The following is a 20,239-nucleotide window of genomic DNA, read 5'->3' as shown; positions in this document are numbered from 1 at the left end:
TCGCCCACCGAGACTTAGCTGCACAAATAAACGGGGTAATGGATCCCTCACACACAGCAGAGAGAAGAGGCTAAAGACTGAGGCACCCTTTTCGGCCCAATCTTTTCCAGATGGCACCGATAGATCACGTTATTTACATCGGCTGTGTTCGGGGTTCCCAAGGCAACGCTGCTCCGTTGTACAATCGTTGGGTTCAGTGACCCGAGTCTTTTTCTGTTCTTCTTACCCGGGGCCCTTGATTAGCGCACAATCCCGAGAAGATGGATCTCCTTCGTGGAACGGAACGCTACTGATGCACAGATGTGGTGTCACTCCAACGCACCTTCTCCAGCAGATACCCCCCCCATGTGGGTTTCCTTATGATATTCAATCCCTAAACTGGGCGTGCATCGTGCACTGATCAGCGCTCGTCGTTTCCATTAGCGTAGCTCGCCCAGCCTTCGTTCAGCCGTGACCTGCGGTGCGATCCTTGGGACTCATTACCCGTCTGCTCTCAGTGTGGTTACGGGTAGTTGGCTCCGTTCATGACCCTTAATTGTCCCTCCTTGTCTCTTTACGCTCAGGAGACGAGCAGCCGGGTGGACGAGGACGTACATGCTGCAGAACTTCTCCGGCAGGCGGAGACCTCTACATGTTTGTGAGTTAACATCCACTGCCTGCCTTCTTTTAATCACAGTATCAAGTGTTTCAGGAGATCAGGAGGGGGCAGCAGGCTGCAGGGACAGAAGAGGTCAAAGGACACGTTAGGCTTTCATATCTGATAGCAGGGACGGGGATTCCTGTGAGGGCTTCAGCTGCTTGTTTATCAAAAGGTTAGTCAGCTGTGGAGTCTGGACGCAACCGCGTGGAGGTCGTTCAGGCCTCGCGAGGACGGCTCAAAGCTGTCGTATTTCCCCTGTTTCCACAGCTCCGTAGTAGTCGACCCCACCACGCTTGTGGAGATCTCTCTGCTTCTGCCAAATCTCGCCGTCTTCCTCCTCTGCGTCTTCCTCTTGGCCCGGGAGTCAAAGCCTTCGGCTGCTCGCCTCGTGCGTCTTTCCACTTGTAGCAGCGAGGGAGACGGAGGAGGCTGGCGCAGGATGTTTAGACCTGAGAGTAGTTGATGCCAGGTACACTGAGTGTGTGAGTGAGTGTGTGTGTGTGTGTGTGTAAAGGATTTGACTGATACAGTTCTGTAGAGGCTGACATCCTTATGGTTTTAGACTTCGACTGTGCCAATCGCAACAATACTTTTTTTTTGTAGCAGTACTCAACAAATTCGATTATTACAAAAGATCGAAATCTGTTCCGATCAGAGTGTCTGTTCAATCCAGTGGAATTTATCATTTACATTTCTGAATAAGTTTTGTTTAGAACTGCGGCTCTTGAAGTTATGGGTTGGTCATTTTTTTCAAAAACATTAAATGACCAATACTTCCTGACAACAATGAACGACTCAAAGGCTCCGTTAAGAGGACTGCTCGTTAGGTATTAATAGCTCTTTCTCAGGTAACGTAAACACAAATCTTATTTTTAGGGTATTATACACTTTAGAAAAAATGTACTGAATCATATAAACACACAATGTCGTTTACAGCTGTGAGTGCTAACAATAGATGTGTTGGTTGTTTATGTTCATGAGGATCATTTTGGGGGAGTGGCTTAGCTACTTTCATTGAGAAAGAGTTGGTAAAACCAGGCTGGGTTTTACAGTTGGATCATTTTAAAATCTAGCGTACTCGTACTTTAAAGATCACACCATTGTCCATCGTAATTATGCTATTTAGTTAATTCGTTTATTTGTAAGGGGATGATGCCCTTTAAACATAAGTTGTCCTATAATGTTAATTTAACAAATTAATTAAATTAATTTCCACCTGCAGTCCGTGGACAGAAGACATTTTAATAATCGACTGCACACAATATTTTGAACTGAGTTTACAAAAGGAACAGACGGCTGTTTCCCTCAGGAGGTGGTGGAGACCAAACACAGAGCTACAAGAGAGAGAACACTGGACTTCCATTTGTCAAGTGGTCAGAAACATGACTCAAAAGAAACTGCAACGTTTCCCCGTTTAATCAGCAACTGTTGGCTACAAGTTCACCAAATGTATCTAAAGGGTCAGGTGTTGTGATTACAGCTTGTTTTTAGTGGAGAAAACGTCAACAACATGAATAACGCACTGAATTGAAGTGAATTATCTGTTGGTAAAAGGCCCAGAATGATGAGGCTCTTTGGATTTGTTCAGGGGAGATTCAATGAAGCGTAAACAACAGTCTTTAATCAGAGGCCAACAGTGGGACCAGGTTGAGATGATTATTAATCCCTGGAGAGGAAAATGAAGGACAAGTTGTCTTCGTCATGCTCCTGTGGGCTCAGAAGAGTCTCACTGTGTTGATTATTGACAGATTTACAGAAGAAAACACGTCTTGGCAGTTTATATTCAAATTTACAGTCCAGAGACCAACATGTGAACCGCTGGCGACCTTTCAGCTGACGAGATGAGCCGGCGTTGAACTCCCCGGCCGCTCAGTCGGTCCAGAATCTGACCGCCCGAGTGTCGCTCCCGCCTGGAAAGAATGTACTCGGGACTGCGTGTGTTCGATTCCTGGCTCGAACCTGCGGCGCCATAATTCTCTCACTCCACACGTTCCCGTCTTCGGGGCGAAACAAAACCAATAAAACACTGCCGAGACGTGGTGGGCCCACCTTCCCCCCCCAACAAAAGTCAATTAAAACCCAAACAATGAGCCGTTGCTGCTCGTACTGTAGCTCCCCGACGGGATAAATCATCCCGGCTAGTGACAGATTGGTGGAGGGTTCAGGCAGATATATGAAGTGACAGTGAGCTGCTCTGAGCAGATGTAAGCTGAAGAAGAGGAGGAGGAGGAAGCTGGAAATGTAATTATAATCAATGCGTTGTGGGTTCGAGGCGCCGGTGAGTTCGGACAGTGAGCAGAGGCTCGTCGGTCGGCCTCCCCGGATGGTCGCGGGTGCGAATCCCTCGTTGCTGAGGCCTGAAGGCAGCTGAATAAACCCGGCGGAGGAATGTAGAGGCGCGAGAATAGCAGCAGAGAAAGTCATTAGAAGAGAACGCTGTAATTCTGAGGATGTGCGATTATGTGTGACGGATATAAGGGATCGACCACCTGCTGATTATTTAAGGTGTGTTTTTAATTACATTCATAGTAACTAAAAATACCTCATAACATTATTATATATACTTACAAGTATATTACATCTGTGTACAATTTAACATTATTTTAAGTGTTTTAAGTTAAGGGGAGACACTACAGGTGAATAAAGAAAATGACTAAAAGATATCATCATGAAACTTCAGTTCATTACTTAAATTAAGACAATTCGTTTTTGCATTTCAAGTTTTCGGAAATTGTGTGTTGCATACAAATAAGATGAAATGACTAATGTCTTAAATTAAATCACTTCTTGTAATTATTAGAAGCAAATTGAATTCCTGCATTTAGAATATATCCTATTTATATATTATAGGAGGAAATGTCTTAAAATATTGTCTCTGCAAATTGCAAGTTTTTGCGATCAAGAGTTGGAGAATAGACACAAGTCTTTAAGTGACCGTGAATAAAAACAGGTGTTGGCTGACACCACGTTGTGAGTGCTCTAATTATGCCGCTAATTATATGCTGATGCTGGCGTGTCTGTTTTTGCTCGGCCTGTCTTTCTCTGAGTGGAGGAGCTTTTAATTTGGCGGTCATGAGAACAGCTGCAGGTTTACAGTGAATGTACCTTTCGGGGTGAGGAAGAGGACGAAGAATCAAACACTGCAGCTCAAAGTCTTCCTTTTATATTTGCTCGTCATGAAAATATACTCGATGATAAATTGTTTCAGGACACATGCATAACATTGTGTTTTATGCACCTGAAGAAGGTGATGTTGCAGCAGACGTTAGCATTACGCTAGAGGTGCTGCACATATAAACACAGTCAGACGTTTGTCATCCAATCCTTGGTGTTTGGTTACTTCCTGAAATAGCTGCAATCACTCCGGGGAAATCAAAAAGAGTGCGACAGCGACTCTGAGTTCCCGGCGTGTGAGCGATAATTTCACAGAAGTCTCACTCGTGACTCCTCTCGTGGCAGCGAAGCGTCGCTCAGGTCTTTTCATGTCTTTTCATGTCTTCGGTTGTGGAACCGCAGGAAAGTGTTGGACTCAAAAATAACTTCATAATTCAACATCTTTGACAGCGAGTTGGCCCTTATGGTCCAGGCTACGTAGCTACTCTCATCTCTGTGCTTCATATGATGAGTAAGAAAACTATTCCAGTGCATCAAGTTTCCAACAATCCTTCATTCCTGTTCAAGCTCGTACAAACTCAAACAACTACAGAACAATGGTTTGCCTTAAAATGACTATAAATTGAAACAAAAACGCTCCAATAATCCTTTGTTAGGTTTAGTAGAGAACATAGAGATTTGGCTTAAAGTGACTAAGAATTAAAACAAAACCAAACAAGAAACGCTACGACACTACTTTCTTAGGTTTAGGTCCTTTCGGTCTTAGAGGACTAAAATCGCCTTTGTTCTCCACTAAACCTAACAAAGGATTATTGGAGCATTTTTTAAATCCTTTTTTAATACTGATTTACTTAGAAACGTAGAAACACATCTCTGGTAGACACAAGAACTAAAGTGGTGCTTTTTGGATCTGTTGATTAAATCAACTAATCGATTAGTCGACAAACTCGATTCTCTCTAAATTCACGATGTAGTTTTGTAACGTGATATTTTGGAGGGCTGATATCAAGCAAGCTCAGAAAAAGCAAAGCAAATGTTGTACGATTGGAGTTTTGATGCTATTTTCTTTTACTTTAAATATGCAGATTTTAACACCTTTCGCTGTCCGTTGAAACAAACTCAATATGATTGAAGCCGATGCTCGTCAGCGTCACCGGCCTCCATGTTGGTTTGCAGGGTGTAAACAGCCGCTGCTCTTCCTCTGATTGTGACTGTGGCTCTTCATGCTCCTGAGTGTGTCTGCTGCTCTGCCACTCGACCCAACATCCATCTGGACCAGATCCTCTCGGTCTGGACTGCAGCTGGAGCAACCACACACACACACACACACACACACACACACACACACACACACACACACACAGATCTCTCAAAAAGACGTTCTATTTCATCCTTACTGACCGCCAGAGGCAGTGCTTAACACTGGATGTATCCCGTCTCGCGCATGCGCAGGTCGAATATTTATATCAACAAAGTCACGTGTGACCTCGGATGACCACCGTCATCTATAAGTTCCGGTGTCATCCTGAGCTCAGTCCTTTTTTTCTTCTCGCGTCGCAGGTTAGCTACCATGGTAGCTTAAACAAGGATGTGTCTACGATCAAGACATATTAGAGCTCGTCGCTGTAGCCTTGTGACTACCGGTCGGAGTTGCGGTTCTCTCGCCCTCCAAAGGCTGCGACGAGCTGTCCCTCTTCGGAGGGAACGGTGTGTTCGCCGTTCGGACATCGAGCCCCGGACTGGTGGCCGCCCCTATCATCGGTCGTCACCAGTCTGATAAGGGTCAGCTAAGTCGTGATGACAGCAATCGGTAAGATCGATTAACATTGTTTTCTATAAACAGTTGTTTGTTCCACGGTTGGCAGAGCGCTTCCGCTCTAGTAATCGAGTGGCGCGCTAACGAGAGCGTAGAATTACGCTGTCGGCCCGCCCTTCACAGTGTTACGGCTATCACAGTTAGCAGAGTGTTCCTGCTCAGGCAAACTTTGTGAGACACTAGTCCGCATTGGCGTTGTGTACATGGAGATTTAATCTTTACATCTGACGTAATTCGCAGTTAGCAGTGTCTTCACTCAGGCTAACTTGGATGCTAGCTGGCTCGCTAAACAAAGCTGATACTGGGGCTGTAGCCATCAACTTTGTATCCTTACAGCTGTCACAGTTAACAGAGCGTCCTCGCTCAGGTTAACTCAGTGGGAAACTAGCTAAAACAAAAGCTGATACTGGGACTGCGTCCATCAACTTTGTATCCTTACGGCTGTCACAGTTAACAGAGCTGTCACAGTTAACAGAGCGTCCTCGCTCAGGTTAACTCAGTGGGAAACTAGCTAAACAGAGCTGATACTGGGACTGCGTCCATCAACTTTGTATCCTTACGGCTGTCACAGTTAACAGAGCGTCCTCGCTCAGGTTAACTCAGTGGAAAACTAGCTAAACAAAGCTGATACTGGGGCTGTAGCCATCAACTTTGTATCCTTACAGCTGTCACAGTTAACAGAGCGTCCTCGCTCAGGTTAACTCAGTGGGAAACTAGCTAAACAAAAGCTGAGACTGGGACTGCGTCCAGCAACTTTGTATCCTTACGGCTGTCACAGTTAACAGAGCGTCCTCGCTCAGGTTAACTCAGTGGGAAACTAGATAAACAAAGCTGGTACTGGGGCTGTGGCCATCAACTTTGTAGCATTACAACGATCACAGTTAGCGGAATGTGCTCGCTCAGGCTAACTCGGTGAATGCTAGTTGTACTAAATCAGCATTGAGGTTGGGCCCATGGATGGTTTTGACGCATTACGGCTGTCGAGTTCGCTCCGGCTAACTAGAAGCTAATACTCGGTGTGTCCATTGAGTGTTGTAAACATTATGGACATATCGGTAGCGGATATCAGTTAGCAGAGTGCCCTCGCTCAGGCTAACTGGTAGCACACCAAGAGTTACAGCGCCTGTCCAAGTGGAGTGTCCTCGCACTGTAAGGACTGTGGGTTTTTTTGTCCGTTTTCACAGTAGCAGAGTGCTCTCGCTCAAGCTAACTGGTGGGACACCAATATCTGCAGCAGCTGTCTTAGTGAAGAGTGTCCTCGCGCCCCTCTCACTGTAAGGACTGTGTTCTTTTTGTCCGTTTTTCACAGTAGCAGAGTGCTCTCGCTCAAGCTAACTGGTGGGACACCAATATCGGCAGCAACTAGTTTAGTGAAGAGTGTCCTCGCCCCTCTCACTATAAGGACTTTGCCTGACCTGTTTCCACAGTGGCAGAGTGCTCTCGCTCAAGCTAACTGGTGGGACACCAATATCGGCAGCAACTATCTTAGTGAAGAGTGTCCTCGCTCCCCTCTCACTGTACGGACTGTGGTCTGTTTTGTCCGTTTTTACGGTAACAGAGTGCTCTCGCTCAAGCTAACTGGGGGGACACTAATATCTGCAGCAACTATCTTAGTGAAGAGAGTGGGCTTAGAGAGTGTCCTCGCCCCTCTCACTATAAGGACTTTGCCTGACCTGTTTCCGCAGTTGCAGAGTGCTCTCGCTCAGGCTAACTGGTGGGTCACCAATATCCGCAGCGGCTGGCTAAGGGAAGAGTGTCCGAAGGATCACTCGCCACTGACTGCCCCCTGCCTGTTCTCTCAACCTTCAGCAGAGCGCTCTCGCTCGGACTGATTGGGAATTCCGCATAAACTAGTGGGACAAGGGTTCCACCAGAATCGCGGCCATGTTCAACTCTCCCGGCTGTAGGACCTGTATAGCTCCTCTTCAGCCGGAGGACGGCCCTGACCTCTTGCCCTAGCAGGGAGAACCCAGGCAGGACCTGCGGCATCACGCCTTGAGCAGTAAGGTCTGCTAGGCTGGCCGAAGTGGAACACCTGATGCGGGAGGTCTACCTCCCCCTGTCAGGGCAGCTGAATCCAGACCAACCTACCCTGGTCATTGGTATGGCGCTTGCACGCCGGGCATACACAGCAGCTGGAACATCCACCTGTGAGTGCCTTCTTCAGGCACCTTCCCGCCCTCACCACCTTTTCTGTTCCTCCCTCCGAGGAATATCTGAGGGAGTTGCGTGCATGGTGGAGACACCAGGGCTCTCTCCCGCCTTACATCAGACCATGCAGGAGGTGGCAAATCTGGCCTTGCACGTATGCCAGCCAGTTCGACGACTATGGCGTCCATCAGTTTCCCCTGAGGAGACTCTGAGGCCCGATGCCAGGTGCCCTCGACCCAATGTCGGGTCAAAGATGACCTGCTATCCAGGGCTTAGGACACAGCAGCGCTGTGCACCGTATCGACAACTCCCTCTCCCACCTCATGCTTTCCCTCGCAGATTCTCTGCAGCGGGCTACTTCGACGCTTCTGCTCAGTGATGCTTCATTGCAGGCGTTTGCGCTCATATCGAGGGAACGTGGATGGATGATGTCCACCCTGGTTCAGACTCGCCGCCAGGTTTGGCTGGCGCAGTCACCCCTATCTGAGACATGTAGGAGGACCCTCCATACTGTCCCAGTGGAGCCTGGTGAGCTGTTCGAGTCAGCTGCTGTACAGGCGCTTCAGCGGACTGTTAGAGCTAGCCAGACCTGGCAGCAGTTCTCTGGTCTTTGCAGGGACATGCCTGCACCCCCAGACCTAGGGGTCCCATTTTTGGCCCACAAGGCCGTTTCTCAGCCTCCAGCTTACCCTAGTAGCGCAACAGGCCTCGGCGTCCTGCTGAGAGGCCGGACCGCTACCTATACAACCCTACTTACGTCCCCGTCCCCCCCCGGCAGGGGTGCCAGGAGATGTCTCCAGGCCGGCTGTCAGGGTTCTTTCTCCCATCAGCGGATTTCCAAGGGAGAGTGGTGCACGTCTATCGACGCCTGTTCCCATGGTGCGTCACCACAACTTTCAGTCCTGGGTGCTTCCATTCGGACTCTCCCATCTCCCCATGGGTGTCCACAGTGTGTTACTGCTGTCCTTTCCCCCTGCAATCGCAGGGCGTGAACATACTGCCGTACTTAGACGACTGGCTGACCTAGGCGCCGTCCCGGCGTCAGGCGCCACAGGACACTGCTCGCCTTCTCTCACGTGGCCCGGTAGGCCTCAAGGTGAACATGGAGAGGAGCTACCTGAGCCCTTCTCAGAGCATAACCTTCATTAGGGTGGCCCTATGAGGGCCTGTCTGTCGCCCCAGTGCGGATGGCTGAACAGCCTTCACTTGGATGCCAAGTGGCACAGATACAGGGCAATAATATTATCGAAACAGTGTCTATTCATCTATTCACTATCCCCATGGAGGGAGTGCATATCTGGCGAACAGTGTCCCAGGAACCGAGCCCCAGGGGCTCGGTTCCATTCCACCAGGAGATTGTCACAACAGTTACCTGCCTCTCAAGGCGGGTGCAGGGGGACAGAACGGGACAGCCTGGGGGCAGTTGTCTGCTGAAAGACCGCAGGTCCAGGTTCTAGAGCTAGCGCTCGAGCACTTCCTTCCATGTTGAAGGGAAAGCATGTGCTTGTCCGGTGGACAGCACCTCTGCTGTGATTTCCCATGAACTATCGATGGGGCACCAGATCTGCAGAAGTTGCTACGGGGATCACCGTGGCCTTCTGACTTGGGAGGCCCCTCGCCTGACCAGCCTGTGGGCAATGTACCCACCAGGAGAATGGAACAAGGTTGTGGTTTTCCTGTTCCGTTACAAGCCTCCACCGGGAGAGTGGCGGCTGCAGCCAGACGTGTCGACCCACTGCCCCCACTGGGTCTCCCTGACGGAGGACCAGCCCTCTGGGTCAAGATGCTCTGGCTCACACGTGGCCAGAGGATCTTCTTTATGCCTTTCCACCATTCCCTCTGCTTTTGCTGTAAGCTTGTCAGAGTTCTTCCCCGACAGGAGGGATCTCCTGTCGCAACTAGAGGGTCGGATTTGGCATTCCAATCCCTGCCGCCTTCAATTAGGGGTCACGGGAGGGCCCGACCGGATGCTGAGTGGCTGCATAGAACCAGTCTGACGGACTATTCTGAATGCCAGTGCGCGGTCTACCTGCCTGCAGTACAAGAAACAGGTGGAAGCTGTTCTCCGACTAGTGTGCGGCTCAGAACAAGGTCCCAGTACAGCGCCCCGTGCCTGCTGTACTGAGTTTCTACAGTCTCTCCTGGATAAGGGCCGGTCTCCCCTGCATGGGACCTACCCTTGGTACTGGACAGCTTATGCTTGTCCTTTTGAACCCCTGGCACAGGCGGAGCCTAGATGGCTATCAGCAAGACGGTTTTCTCCTTGCTGTCAATTCAGCTCAATGTGGGGGCGAGCTGCATGCCCTATCAGTGGAAGAATCATGTCTGAGGTGGAACTCAGATGGCTTGGGTGTCACTTTCTGGCCTAAGGCAGTGTTTCTCCCAAGGGGGTGGATACGGTCACATATAAACCGGCCTATCCAGCTGGCAAAGTTGACCCCCCCCCCCCCCCTCCCCCATCGGGAGAGGAGAGGCCAAGGCTGCTGTGCCCAGTGTGGGCCCTCAGAGCTTATATGGCAGCCACCGCCTGCATAGTCAGTTATGGTGAGCCTAAGAAGGGCTGTGCTCCTTTTTAAGGGAAAAGGAAAAACGGCACCTGTCCCACTGGATAGTGGAGGCCATTGCCGATACATACAAGGCGAGCGGCTGCGCTCGGCCATCCGGGGTGAAGGGTCACTACCAAGAGTGTCTCCACACCGAGGGCAAGCCTGAGTGGTGTGCCTGTGGGGGATACATGTGCGGCGGCCTCATGGGCATCGCCGAGCACATTCACCAAACACTACAGAGTTAACGTTGCCGGCCCTCACCCACTGGGGAGGGTTCTTGGCCAATTTTCTCTGCCGGAGCTATAAGGGGTAGTTACTGTGCTTCCTCGTGACTCTTTTGGTATAAGTCATCCAGTGTTAAGCACTGCCTCTGGCGGTCAGTAAGGATGAAATAGAACGAAAGTTACGGACGTAACTACGGTTCTATGAATCCTGGATGACCGCCAGAGTTCTTGGTCACTCGGAATCCCGTGAACTCGCGAGAAGATTCCATAGGACTGAGCTCAGGATGACACCGGAACTTATAGATGACGGTGGTCATCCGAGGTCACACGTGACTTTGTTGATATAAATATTCGACCTGCGCATGCGCGAGACGGGATACATCCAGTGTTAAGCACTGCCTCTGGCGGTCATCCAGGATTCATAGAACCGTAGTTACGTCCGTAACTTTCGCTTACACACATCAATACACAACATATATACGGAGGCTCCGATCCAACACTATTAATTACAGCTTATTATGCCAAATAAATATTATATTGCTCCCACCAATAATAATAATAATAATAAGTTACTAAGTCATTTATTTGACTTTTCTTCCTGTAATCAAGACATTATATTGACATCAGAACATTTTTTCAGCAGTTTTACTAATAATTATTATTATGTCAACATTGTAAATTTGTACATTGTCTCTTTCTTCTCATATTTACGAGTCATATTTCGTACACATTTTTCTCATTCTTACATATCAGAACATGAGAAATAAATGAATGAAATATTTTTTAAATACTTTTGTATTGTGGCAGAGATGGGCTTCCATATCACACACAGATGTAAACAAATCACAGCATCCCTGAGTCAATACAACGTTAAATTAAAGGAGAATATGAAAATAAAAGCATCTCAGGTTGAGGTATCTTGACTTTTAGTCCCCAGTAGTGTTTCCCAAACTGTTTTACTGGGATCCACCTTTTTTTTTAAATGATAAACCATCGCGACCAAAATCACAACCAACCACATCCAAAGTAGTCTGTAGTTTACAGGCTATCTCTTCTTTTCATTTGTTCTCATCAGTCATACAAACGTAATGTGCACTAGCCTTTCATATTAGATTCAATGTTATTAGTATCAGTTACAATTATCAGAACAACACGAACATTCAGGCTCCCTCATGTGGCTCAGAGGTGAACTGCAGATATTAAATATGACATTAAAAACTTCGAAAGAAATTCAATTTCAGCTGAAATTAAATTTGATTCGGCTGTTTGACTTCAGTAAAAAAATCCTCCGTCACAAAGGCTGAAGATCTGACGAGCAGCGATGAGCAGATATTACACATCTATTACACATCTATTACACATCTATTACACATCTATTACACATCTATTACACATCTATTACACATCTATTACACATGTGAGCAAACCCATACACGTGCACTAAAACACACACTTACATAGTGCTATCAGTGGGCCTGTCTCTTCCTAACATGTGCACACACACACACACACACACGAGGAAATCATGTTCAGATACGGCCGAAGGTTTGGGGTTAAATGGTTTTAAATGTGCTTGCAGCTGGCTTAAATGTATCTAATTAGGGAACTCAAAACGTCCTTTTTTTCATTGTTTTTCAGTCCACGCTGTTCTCACTCACTATTTAGTTGCAGTCGATTCTACTTTGCAGTTTTTATGTCCAGTGTTGAGCCACTATCAATGCACTCACATTTTGTATGAATAACAGTTTACCAATTCAAAATGAAATGAAATGGGAACCAAAATGTACCATTTTCTACATTTCAAAAGCTAAAAAATGAACCATCAACTTGACACGGCTTTTGTTATGCTCAAAATAATATAAGCCTCATCCTCTCAGTCCTGATCATACCCTTTAGTCATATTCATGTATCTGTGCAGAAGCATATGGAAGGCTGAAGCACACATGGTGCGTGGGCTGCTTGAGTGAGTACACAGCAGTAAAATGTAACGACAATAACTGTAATATAGTCATAACTGATAGCTCTGTGGTCGCTGTCCCCTCTGATATTGGGAGGTTTGGGGTTTGACTCCCATTGAAGTCACAGCAAATGAAGACGACATGAAGCCTTTTTATTTTTGTCTCCACTTCAAGAGGAGAAACCCTTTCAGCTCTGTGGGGCTGTGGGTGTGGGTGTCGGCCGTTGTGGTTATGAAACCAGATGAAACTCTTTTGCGATTACTGTGGGAAAAAGAGAGCAGAACGGCCGTCTGATCACCATCCATCCATCCAGCCATTCATCCATCCATCCATCCATCCATCCATCCATCCATCCATCCATCCATCCATCCATCCATCCATCCTGTCAGGGGTGTCTGCTTCTGCCTGATACCTCCCTGCAAGCTGCTCTGGATTAAAACATCAAATGTCAAAGATATTAAAAAGTCACAACACTGAAGCCAGTTTATGGATGCACGTTTCTCAGATGTGTTGATCTGAAGCAGCTTCCTGTTTCACATCTGTATGTAGAGCAAATACCGTCGGTCTCTCCTTCACTGTTTCCTGCTTTTAAATGAGAGTAAATTAGGTGTGATAATGTTGCGGCTGTTTTTAGTGGCTGCTGAGAACACACACACACACACACACACACACACACACACACACACACTCTCACACACACACACACACACACATATTTGTACACACCCGCTAATATTCGGGCAGACAGTTTATTCAGTGTTCTGACTCTTAATCAGTCATCAGGTTGAAGGGGAAGCAAGCGATATATGCACACACACACACACACACACACACACACACACACACACACACACACACACACACACACACACACACACACACACACACACACACACACACACACACACTCAGCTAACTGGATAACAAGGTCACATTTGCAGATTTAGGATTTACTTTGGCCCGTGCTGCCGGTCTTTCACGGTTAAATCATTTTTTGCTTCAGGTTCTCGTTACTCTGTGTTAGCACATATCTGAAGCTTGGCCACACGTAGTAAAGCCAGTGTATATTAGGTACATATAAACATGACCATGTTTTTTGTTTTTTAAAGCAGTTATACAGTAAATCCTGTCTCCCTCGGTTGCTGCTCTTTAAGCTTGGCAGGTTTTGCATTGGAGCACAGTGGATTGGAGTGCATTGGAGTTTACAGTGATAACGGAGGCAGAGTTTCTGAAACATCGGGTGTCTGTCTCTCTATAGAATACAAGTCGAACGGACGTTGAACTGGTTTCCGTCATCAAGTGATTTACAAAATCATGTACAAAAGAAAAGTGATTGTTGTTACAGTGACACACATGTCGGTGGGGCTGTAAAGTGTTGTTGCATCTAGCTGGGAAGAGAGTACGGCAATTTCGCCGTCGCCATTTTGGATTACTGCCGTCGCCATATTGTTTTTCTTTGCAACCAATAAACAGGAAGTGACCATATCTGGACTGAGGAGGAGTGATGTGAAGACGCAGTATATGTCTGGACGTAATTCAAGATGGCGACGGTGAACTTAGAACATCAGTCCACAAACCAATGAGTGACGTCACGATGACTACGTCCACTTCTTACATACAGTCTGTGACGTCAACCAGAAACAATGTGGGTGACTCTCCTGATCTGGGTGTTGTTAGTGAGCAAGTAGAACATATTAGCAAGTGGCCCAATGTGTTGTGTCCAGATGCAAACATGTATTTTGCTTCATCATAATGAAAGAAGGAACATATCCAGAGAACTCTGACTTTGAAGAACGGTGCAGTCCGGAGGAATTACCCCCACAGGGATAAGGAGGATAAACTGTCATCCAGATTGAGTTTGCCTGCGTGATTTCTAGTTTGTGGGCTGTTTGGAGGGAGGTGGGGGAGGTCGGGGGGGGGGGGTAAGAGAGAGGGGGGTTCATACCAAAAGAGACTGTCAGGCTGACTAATGACCGGGTCTCTGCTGCGGTGGAATCAGGAGAAAGTCCGTCTACCGATGTCAGTCCTCCTCCGATGGACCCGGCGCTGATGGATCGTAGGATCTGGCTCTGATTACACGCTGCACTGGCATCCACTCATCCCCCGATCCCTCTTGTTATTGTGGAAACGGGTAATAAACACACATGCAGCAGACATGCAGATGCACACGCCTGCTGCAGCTCTGCAGTCTTCATCAGTTTTGACACTTTTCTCGGAGCTCGGCTCTTTCCAGAAAGCTCTTTCTTTCCTCATGCTAGATGGCTAATAAGGACCTTAAAGAACACACTAATGTCATAAAGTATGTATCCTCTACTTCCACAAATCACACTGCTGCATTCAGACTGAGCGAAAAGCTTTTGTTGTGACTTTTATGTAGTGTTGCTCAGCTGTGATCACTGCAGGAGGAGGGACATCCTCCTCATGACAGGAAGCGTCGGGCATCAGGGACATGTGGCTGTAATTATGAGAAACGTTTACGACACCACTGGTGTGAGGCAGAGACTCCGAGTGGACTCATTTCTTTGAGTTACACTGTGATGATCAACAATACAAAATACACGTTGTCTTGTGTGCAGTACTCGCAGAACATGACATATCTGACGTCAAGCAATTTTTTTGGCTCCAAATGAATACCAACCCAGGCGCCAGATGTTTTTTTTAACTTATTCATATTTGCTTCAGGGCGTGAAACTGATGTGCTGCACAGAGACTTTCTACCTTTTGCTAATTCTCAGATCTTGTCCCGCGTTGGGTTTTTACATGTACAGTGTAACTAATATGTCCTAACTTTCTATATCATAAAACTACAATACTCTACAAATATTGAAATACACCAACAATACACACAATGGTAATTTACTGTACTCTGGTTTGCTTCTAGCCAGCGCCAGCATTTGCTGAAAAGAACTTCTGGATATCTGGAATTAATTTAATTTCAGTTGGTAATGTGTTCAACAGTTGACGGGCCGTCATGGAGAAAGCGTATTGTCCAAATGTAGATCTACAAAGTGTACGTGTCCGAAAACCATGAATATGTTGAATGACGACGTTTCTAAGAACAAAACATGAATACGTTTCATATGAGCCTCACAACATGCTTGCCGAAACGCACAATGCAAAGTAGCGTGACGAAGTACTGTGACGAAGTAGCGTGACGAAGTAGCGGACGAAGTAGCGGACGAAGTAGCGTGACGAAGTAGCGTGACGAAGTAGCGGACGAAATAGCGGACGAAGTAGCGGACGAAGTAGCGGACGAAGTAGCGGACGACGTAGCGTGACGACGTAGCGTGACGACGTAGCGTGACGAAGTAGCGTGACGAAGTAGCGTGACGAAGTAGCGTGACGACGTAGCGTGACGACGTAGCGCGACGACGTAGCGCGACGACGTAGCGCGACGACGTAGCGCGACGACGTAGCGCGACGACGTAGCGTGACGACGTAGCGTAAAAAACGCCGCCATACAATGTTTGTCTGGTGTGCAGAAACAAACAATGTCAACTTTTTTTCTCGGCGACTTAGCTGATAATACAGTGGGCGTGAATATAATTGTGTTTGTGCTGCTCCAACGTTGACCATTGTCATTTAAAAACATCTGCATACTTTGGTGTGAACGGTTGTGATTTGGACGATTGTGCTCTGTAGATTATACAGATTAGCTGGAATAAGAAACTGCTGCTTTTACGGCTTTGAATACCAGAAATGTTCAACTCACTAATTTATTGTGGCTTCCTCTAACTCTGACGGTCTAATAAACCTTCTCAGCTGAGTGTTGTCAGAAGACATCTTTGTTAAGTTGAAGACTCATAAATGAACATGGTAAAGGTTAGCAGAGTCCAGGTTTCTCACATAAAACACAAGTTCAGGTTACAAACACAGGTGTAACTAATACAATCAGTAATGTCTCCGCTCCTCCGGCTCTGTCTTAAAGCTTATTGTTATCACCAGTTCACATGCTGCAGTCAAACTGTAATGTACGGAACAATTGTTCAAAACTCTATGAAATAACAGTAATAATTACACGAATGATAATATTGACGATATTCATACGGAAGCTGAGGAAGTTTCCTTTTGATCGGTTGTAATTCTGTTTCACCCCGTCTGCCCCCCCGACCCCTGTCCTGTCAGCACTACAACAGCCAATGAGACAAGGTGCTGAAACACACATCTCCCAGAGGGACACACCCACCCACACACACACACACACACACACACACACACACACACACACACACACACACACACACACACACACACACACACACACACACACACACACACACAGCTGAACCTGATTGACAGGACACAGAGATGTCTCCAATAAGAAGTAGAGACCTCAAGACAAATTAAATGAATAAACCGCTGACTATTTATGTTCATGAGTTTAGTATTTATTGAGTATTTATTGGTCTGGAAAAATTGTCCATATTAGAATCTCGACTCTCAATTCTGAACAATTTACATTTTCCAAGAATAGATTTTATTTATTTATTTTCCACTTCTTTACAAACATGAATATTTAAATTGAACTTTCTACGTAATGTTCTATTTAATTAAAGTACACGATATGTACAGGATTTAAGTTTTAGTGTCAGAGATCGTTGTTTTCTGTTCTTTTACCAAATATTTATCCGATTTTCTGATTTAAATTTATTTAAAAAAACTCCGTCTTTGACATTTTGGATTTTATATTCTAGTTTTTTTTCATTTTACTGAATTGACTTGACTGGGATTAAGAAAGTTTATGTTGTAACATTTTATCTTATTTAATTTATTACGACTGTAAATGATATTATTTATTGTGTGATGATATTTGAAATAGTGTATGATGTAAAGAATGGAAGAAACAGATCTGCCGTGTTTTCATAACGTGGATCACAGCGGAGAGAATACAGAGATGCTCTTTGTGCCGCCGTGTTTGTTGACGTTCTGTCGTCGTGGCTGTCAGGTGACCTCTGACACGTCAGTGACATCACATCAGCAGCTCCGACACACACGACTCACTCAGCCTGAGTCTCTGGCAGCAGCACCAATCAGATGCCTCGTGAGAAGAAAAGAGCTCGGGCCTGTTGGCTGGAAGCAGCTTTTAGAAACTGGTGGAAAGTTCAGGTTCCATGCAGAGTTCAGGCTCGACGGCGAGAAATACAAAAAACTAGAAGAAGAAGGTTTCTGGTGATTGTGTGTGAGCACAAAGTACAAAGTCTCCTGCATGAGAAACCTAAAGGGACCGTCAGGGGACACTGTGTGCAAAAACTACATCTATGTTTATCATTTTGTCTGTAAAATCTCATAAAAGTAGTGCGGGCAATGTCAATAATCCTAAAATATTACATTTTCAATAATATAACACAAGAAAAGCAGCAAATTGATATTTCTAGGAGTTAGAGAATGTCTGTTATTTCTGCTTTATTGACTTAAATGATTATCAAACATTGTCGAATACTTTCCTGTTAATCGATTGAACTTATTGTTTCAGCCCAACATAGAAAACATCTTCAGTTCTGGTGAACGTGATTTTAAACATCAACAGAATCTGATCAAGTGTCCAGAAATCATGAAACCAGTTTTAGAAAAAGATATTCACACCGATGAAGGAAGCCGTCGTGCAGAATAATTTGCAGCAATAAATATCGTTATATCGTTAAAATAAAACCCTTTTCTGTACACACACACACACACTGCTTCTCACACGCTCGGTCACATGATGACATAATGAAATCCAGATTCTCCTCTGGGGAAGCAAACATTGCTTTACACAAAATACTTTTCTGAATGTTTATTATGCTTTGCGAGGCTTCGCTCTGAGAACAGCGGGCCGGTGAGGGAGGGACGCCGCCGGCTGTGTGCGGTCGCTTCGACAATTCAATCACTGACACGTCCTCTGACTTTATTACTTATTTTATCCCTCCGGCCAAATCCTATCCTTCCCAGTGATCGACTCCTCCGTCTCCACATCTGGTTGACTGTCCGTCCGTCCGTCCACGTGTCCGTGCCTCCGTGTGTCTGATCCATCCGTCATTCGTTTGTCCGTCTTCTTCAGCCAACACATCTTCTGTTTGTCAAGGTGTCCGTCATCCTGCTGTCCGTCCGTCCGTCCGTCCGTCCACTTGGGTGGTGGACGTCCTGTGGACTCCGAAATGCCTGCAGTGTCAGAGGGGAGACCCTGTCTTTCAGCATCAGGATCCAGAGTCCAGAGAATACACACACACACACACACACACACACACACACACACACACACACACACACACACACACACACACATCTTTGGCCCCTCACTCAGCAGCTCCCCCCTCCCCACCACCACCTTCCCATCATGCTTTGCATGGTTGTATTATGACAGGTGGAGTGTCGGTCGCCACCAGCCGGACTTTCCTACCAGCATCTCTCCTAACCTCTGCTGCAGAGAGTCAGCATGTGTGTGTACATCTACGCATACTGTAGCAATATAAACTGTACATTCAAGTGTCTGTACATGTGAACACTTACATGTGTTAATAACAATAAACTGTATTAGTACCTTTCAATATGCAGAAACAAAGTGCTTTCCGACAAAACACAAAGAGAATGAAATCAAAAGTTAAAAACTGAACTCACGGAGAGTAAAACAAGCTAAAATATCGTAAAACAAATCAAATCACAGAAGAGAAATTCTAAAAAAGTTTGTTTTTAAAAGTGATTTTAAAGACAAGTCAGAGTTTACAACTCAAGTGTAGGAGCACTGACTGCTACGTTTATATCTCCTTTATTTAGGAATCTGGACGTCGGGACATTAAGGAACGATGCTGATAAATAACTCTGAGCGAGGCCTCTCCAGGCTTCGTAATATCTTAAAATCAATTCTAAAAGCTACAGGTTGCCACAGTAAGAAAGCCAGGCTGGTCTGATTGGAGGAGGAGAAGGAGGAGAAGGAGATGAAGAGACTGAGGGAAGGACGAGCAGGAGGAGGAAAATATGGAGAGTAAGCAGAAGTACTTGAAAGTTACTACGAGGAACCTTCACTTGGTGTTGGTTCTGTTGGTCCCTGTGGACTAAAGCTGTAGTGTCTCTGAGCACCAGAGTCCCTTTAGGATCCTCTCATCTTACTGTAGCAGGTCTGACAGTCTGCCCCTCTCAGTCCTGGTCCTGGTTCTCCCGTGCCTCCCTTCCCTCCAGCTGGTCCAATGATGAGCATTAAGAATAACTCTATAGAAACAGACCATCTTCTCTCTGATGGTCTCTTTACTGATGGAGGTCTGATAGAGGATCAGGACTACACTGAGACTGGTTCATAGAGGATCAGGACTACACTGAGACTGGTTCACATAGAGGATCAGGACTACACTGAGACTGGTTCACATAGAGGATCAGGACTACACTGAGACTGGTTCACATAGAGGATCAGGACTACACTGAGACTGGTTTAGAACCAGTTAAAGGTTCCTCAAAGTAACTTTAAATGACATTAGCAATACCACCATGTAGAAATACTCTGTTACAAGAAAAGGTCCTGCATTAAAATGTGTTAGATGAAGAGGAGGAGCAGTAGCAGGAGGGGAGAAGAGGATTTAGGATGAAGAGGAGGAGCAGTAGCAGGAGGGGAGAAGAGGATTTAGGATGAAGAGGAGGAGCAGTAGCAGGAGGGGAGAAGAGGATTTAGGATGAAGAGGAGGAGCAGTAGCAGGAGGTGCAGAGAGGATTTAGGATGAAGAGGAGGAGCAGTAGCAGGAGGTGCAGAGAGGATTTAGGATGAAGAGGAGGAGCAGTAGCAGGAGGCGCAGAGAGGATTTAGGATGAAGAGGAGGAGCAGTAGC

The sequence above is a fragment of the Melanostigma gelatinosum genome, assembly GCF_949748355.1.
Source record: "Melanostigma gelatinosum genome assembly, chromosome: 10".
Taxonomy (NCBI): Eukaryota; Metazoa; Chordata; class Actinopteri; order Perciformes; family Zoarcidae; genus Melanostigma; species Melanostigma gelatinosum.
Note: the sequence above shows the minus strand (reverse complement) of the source record.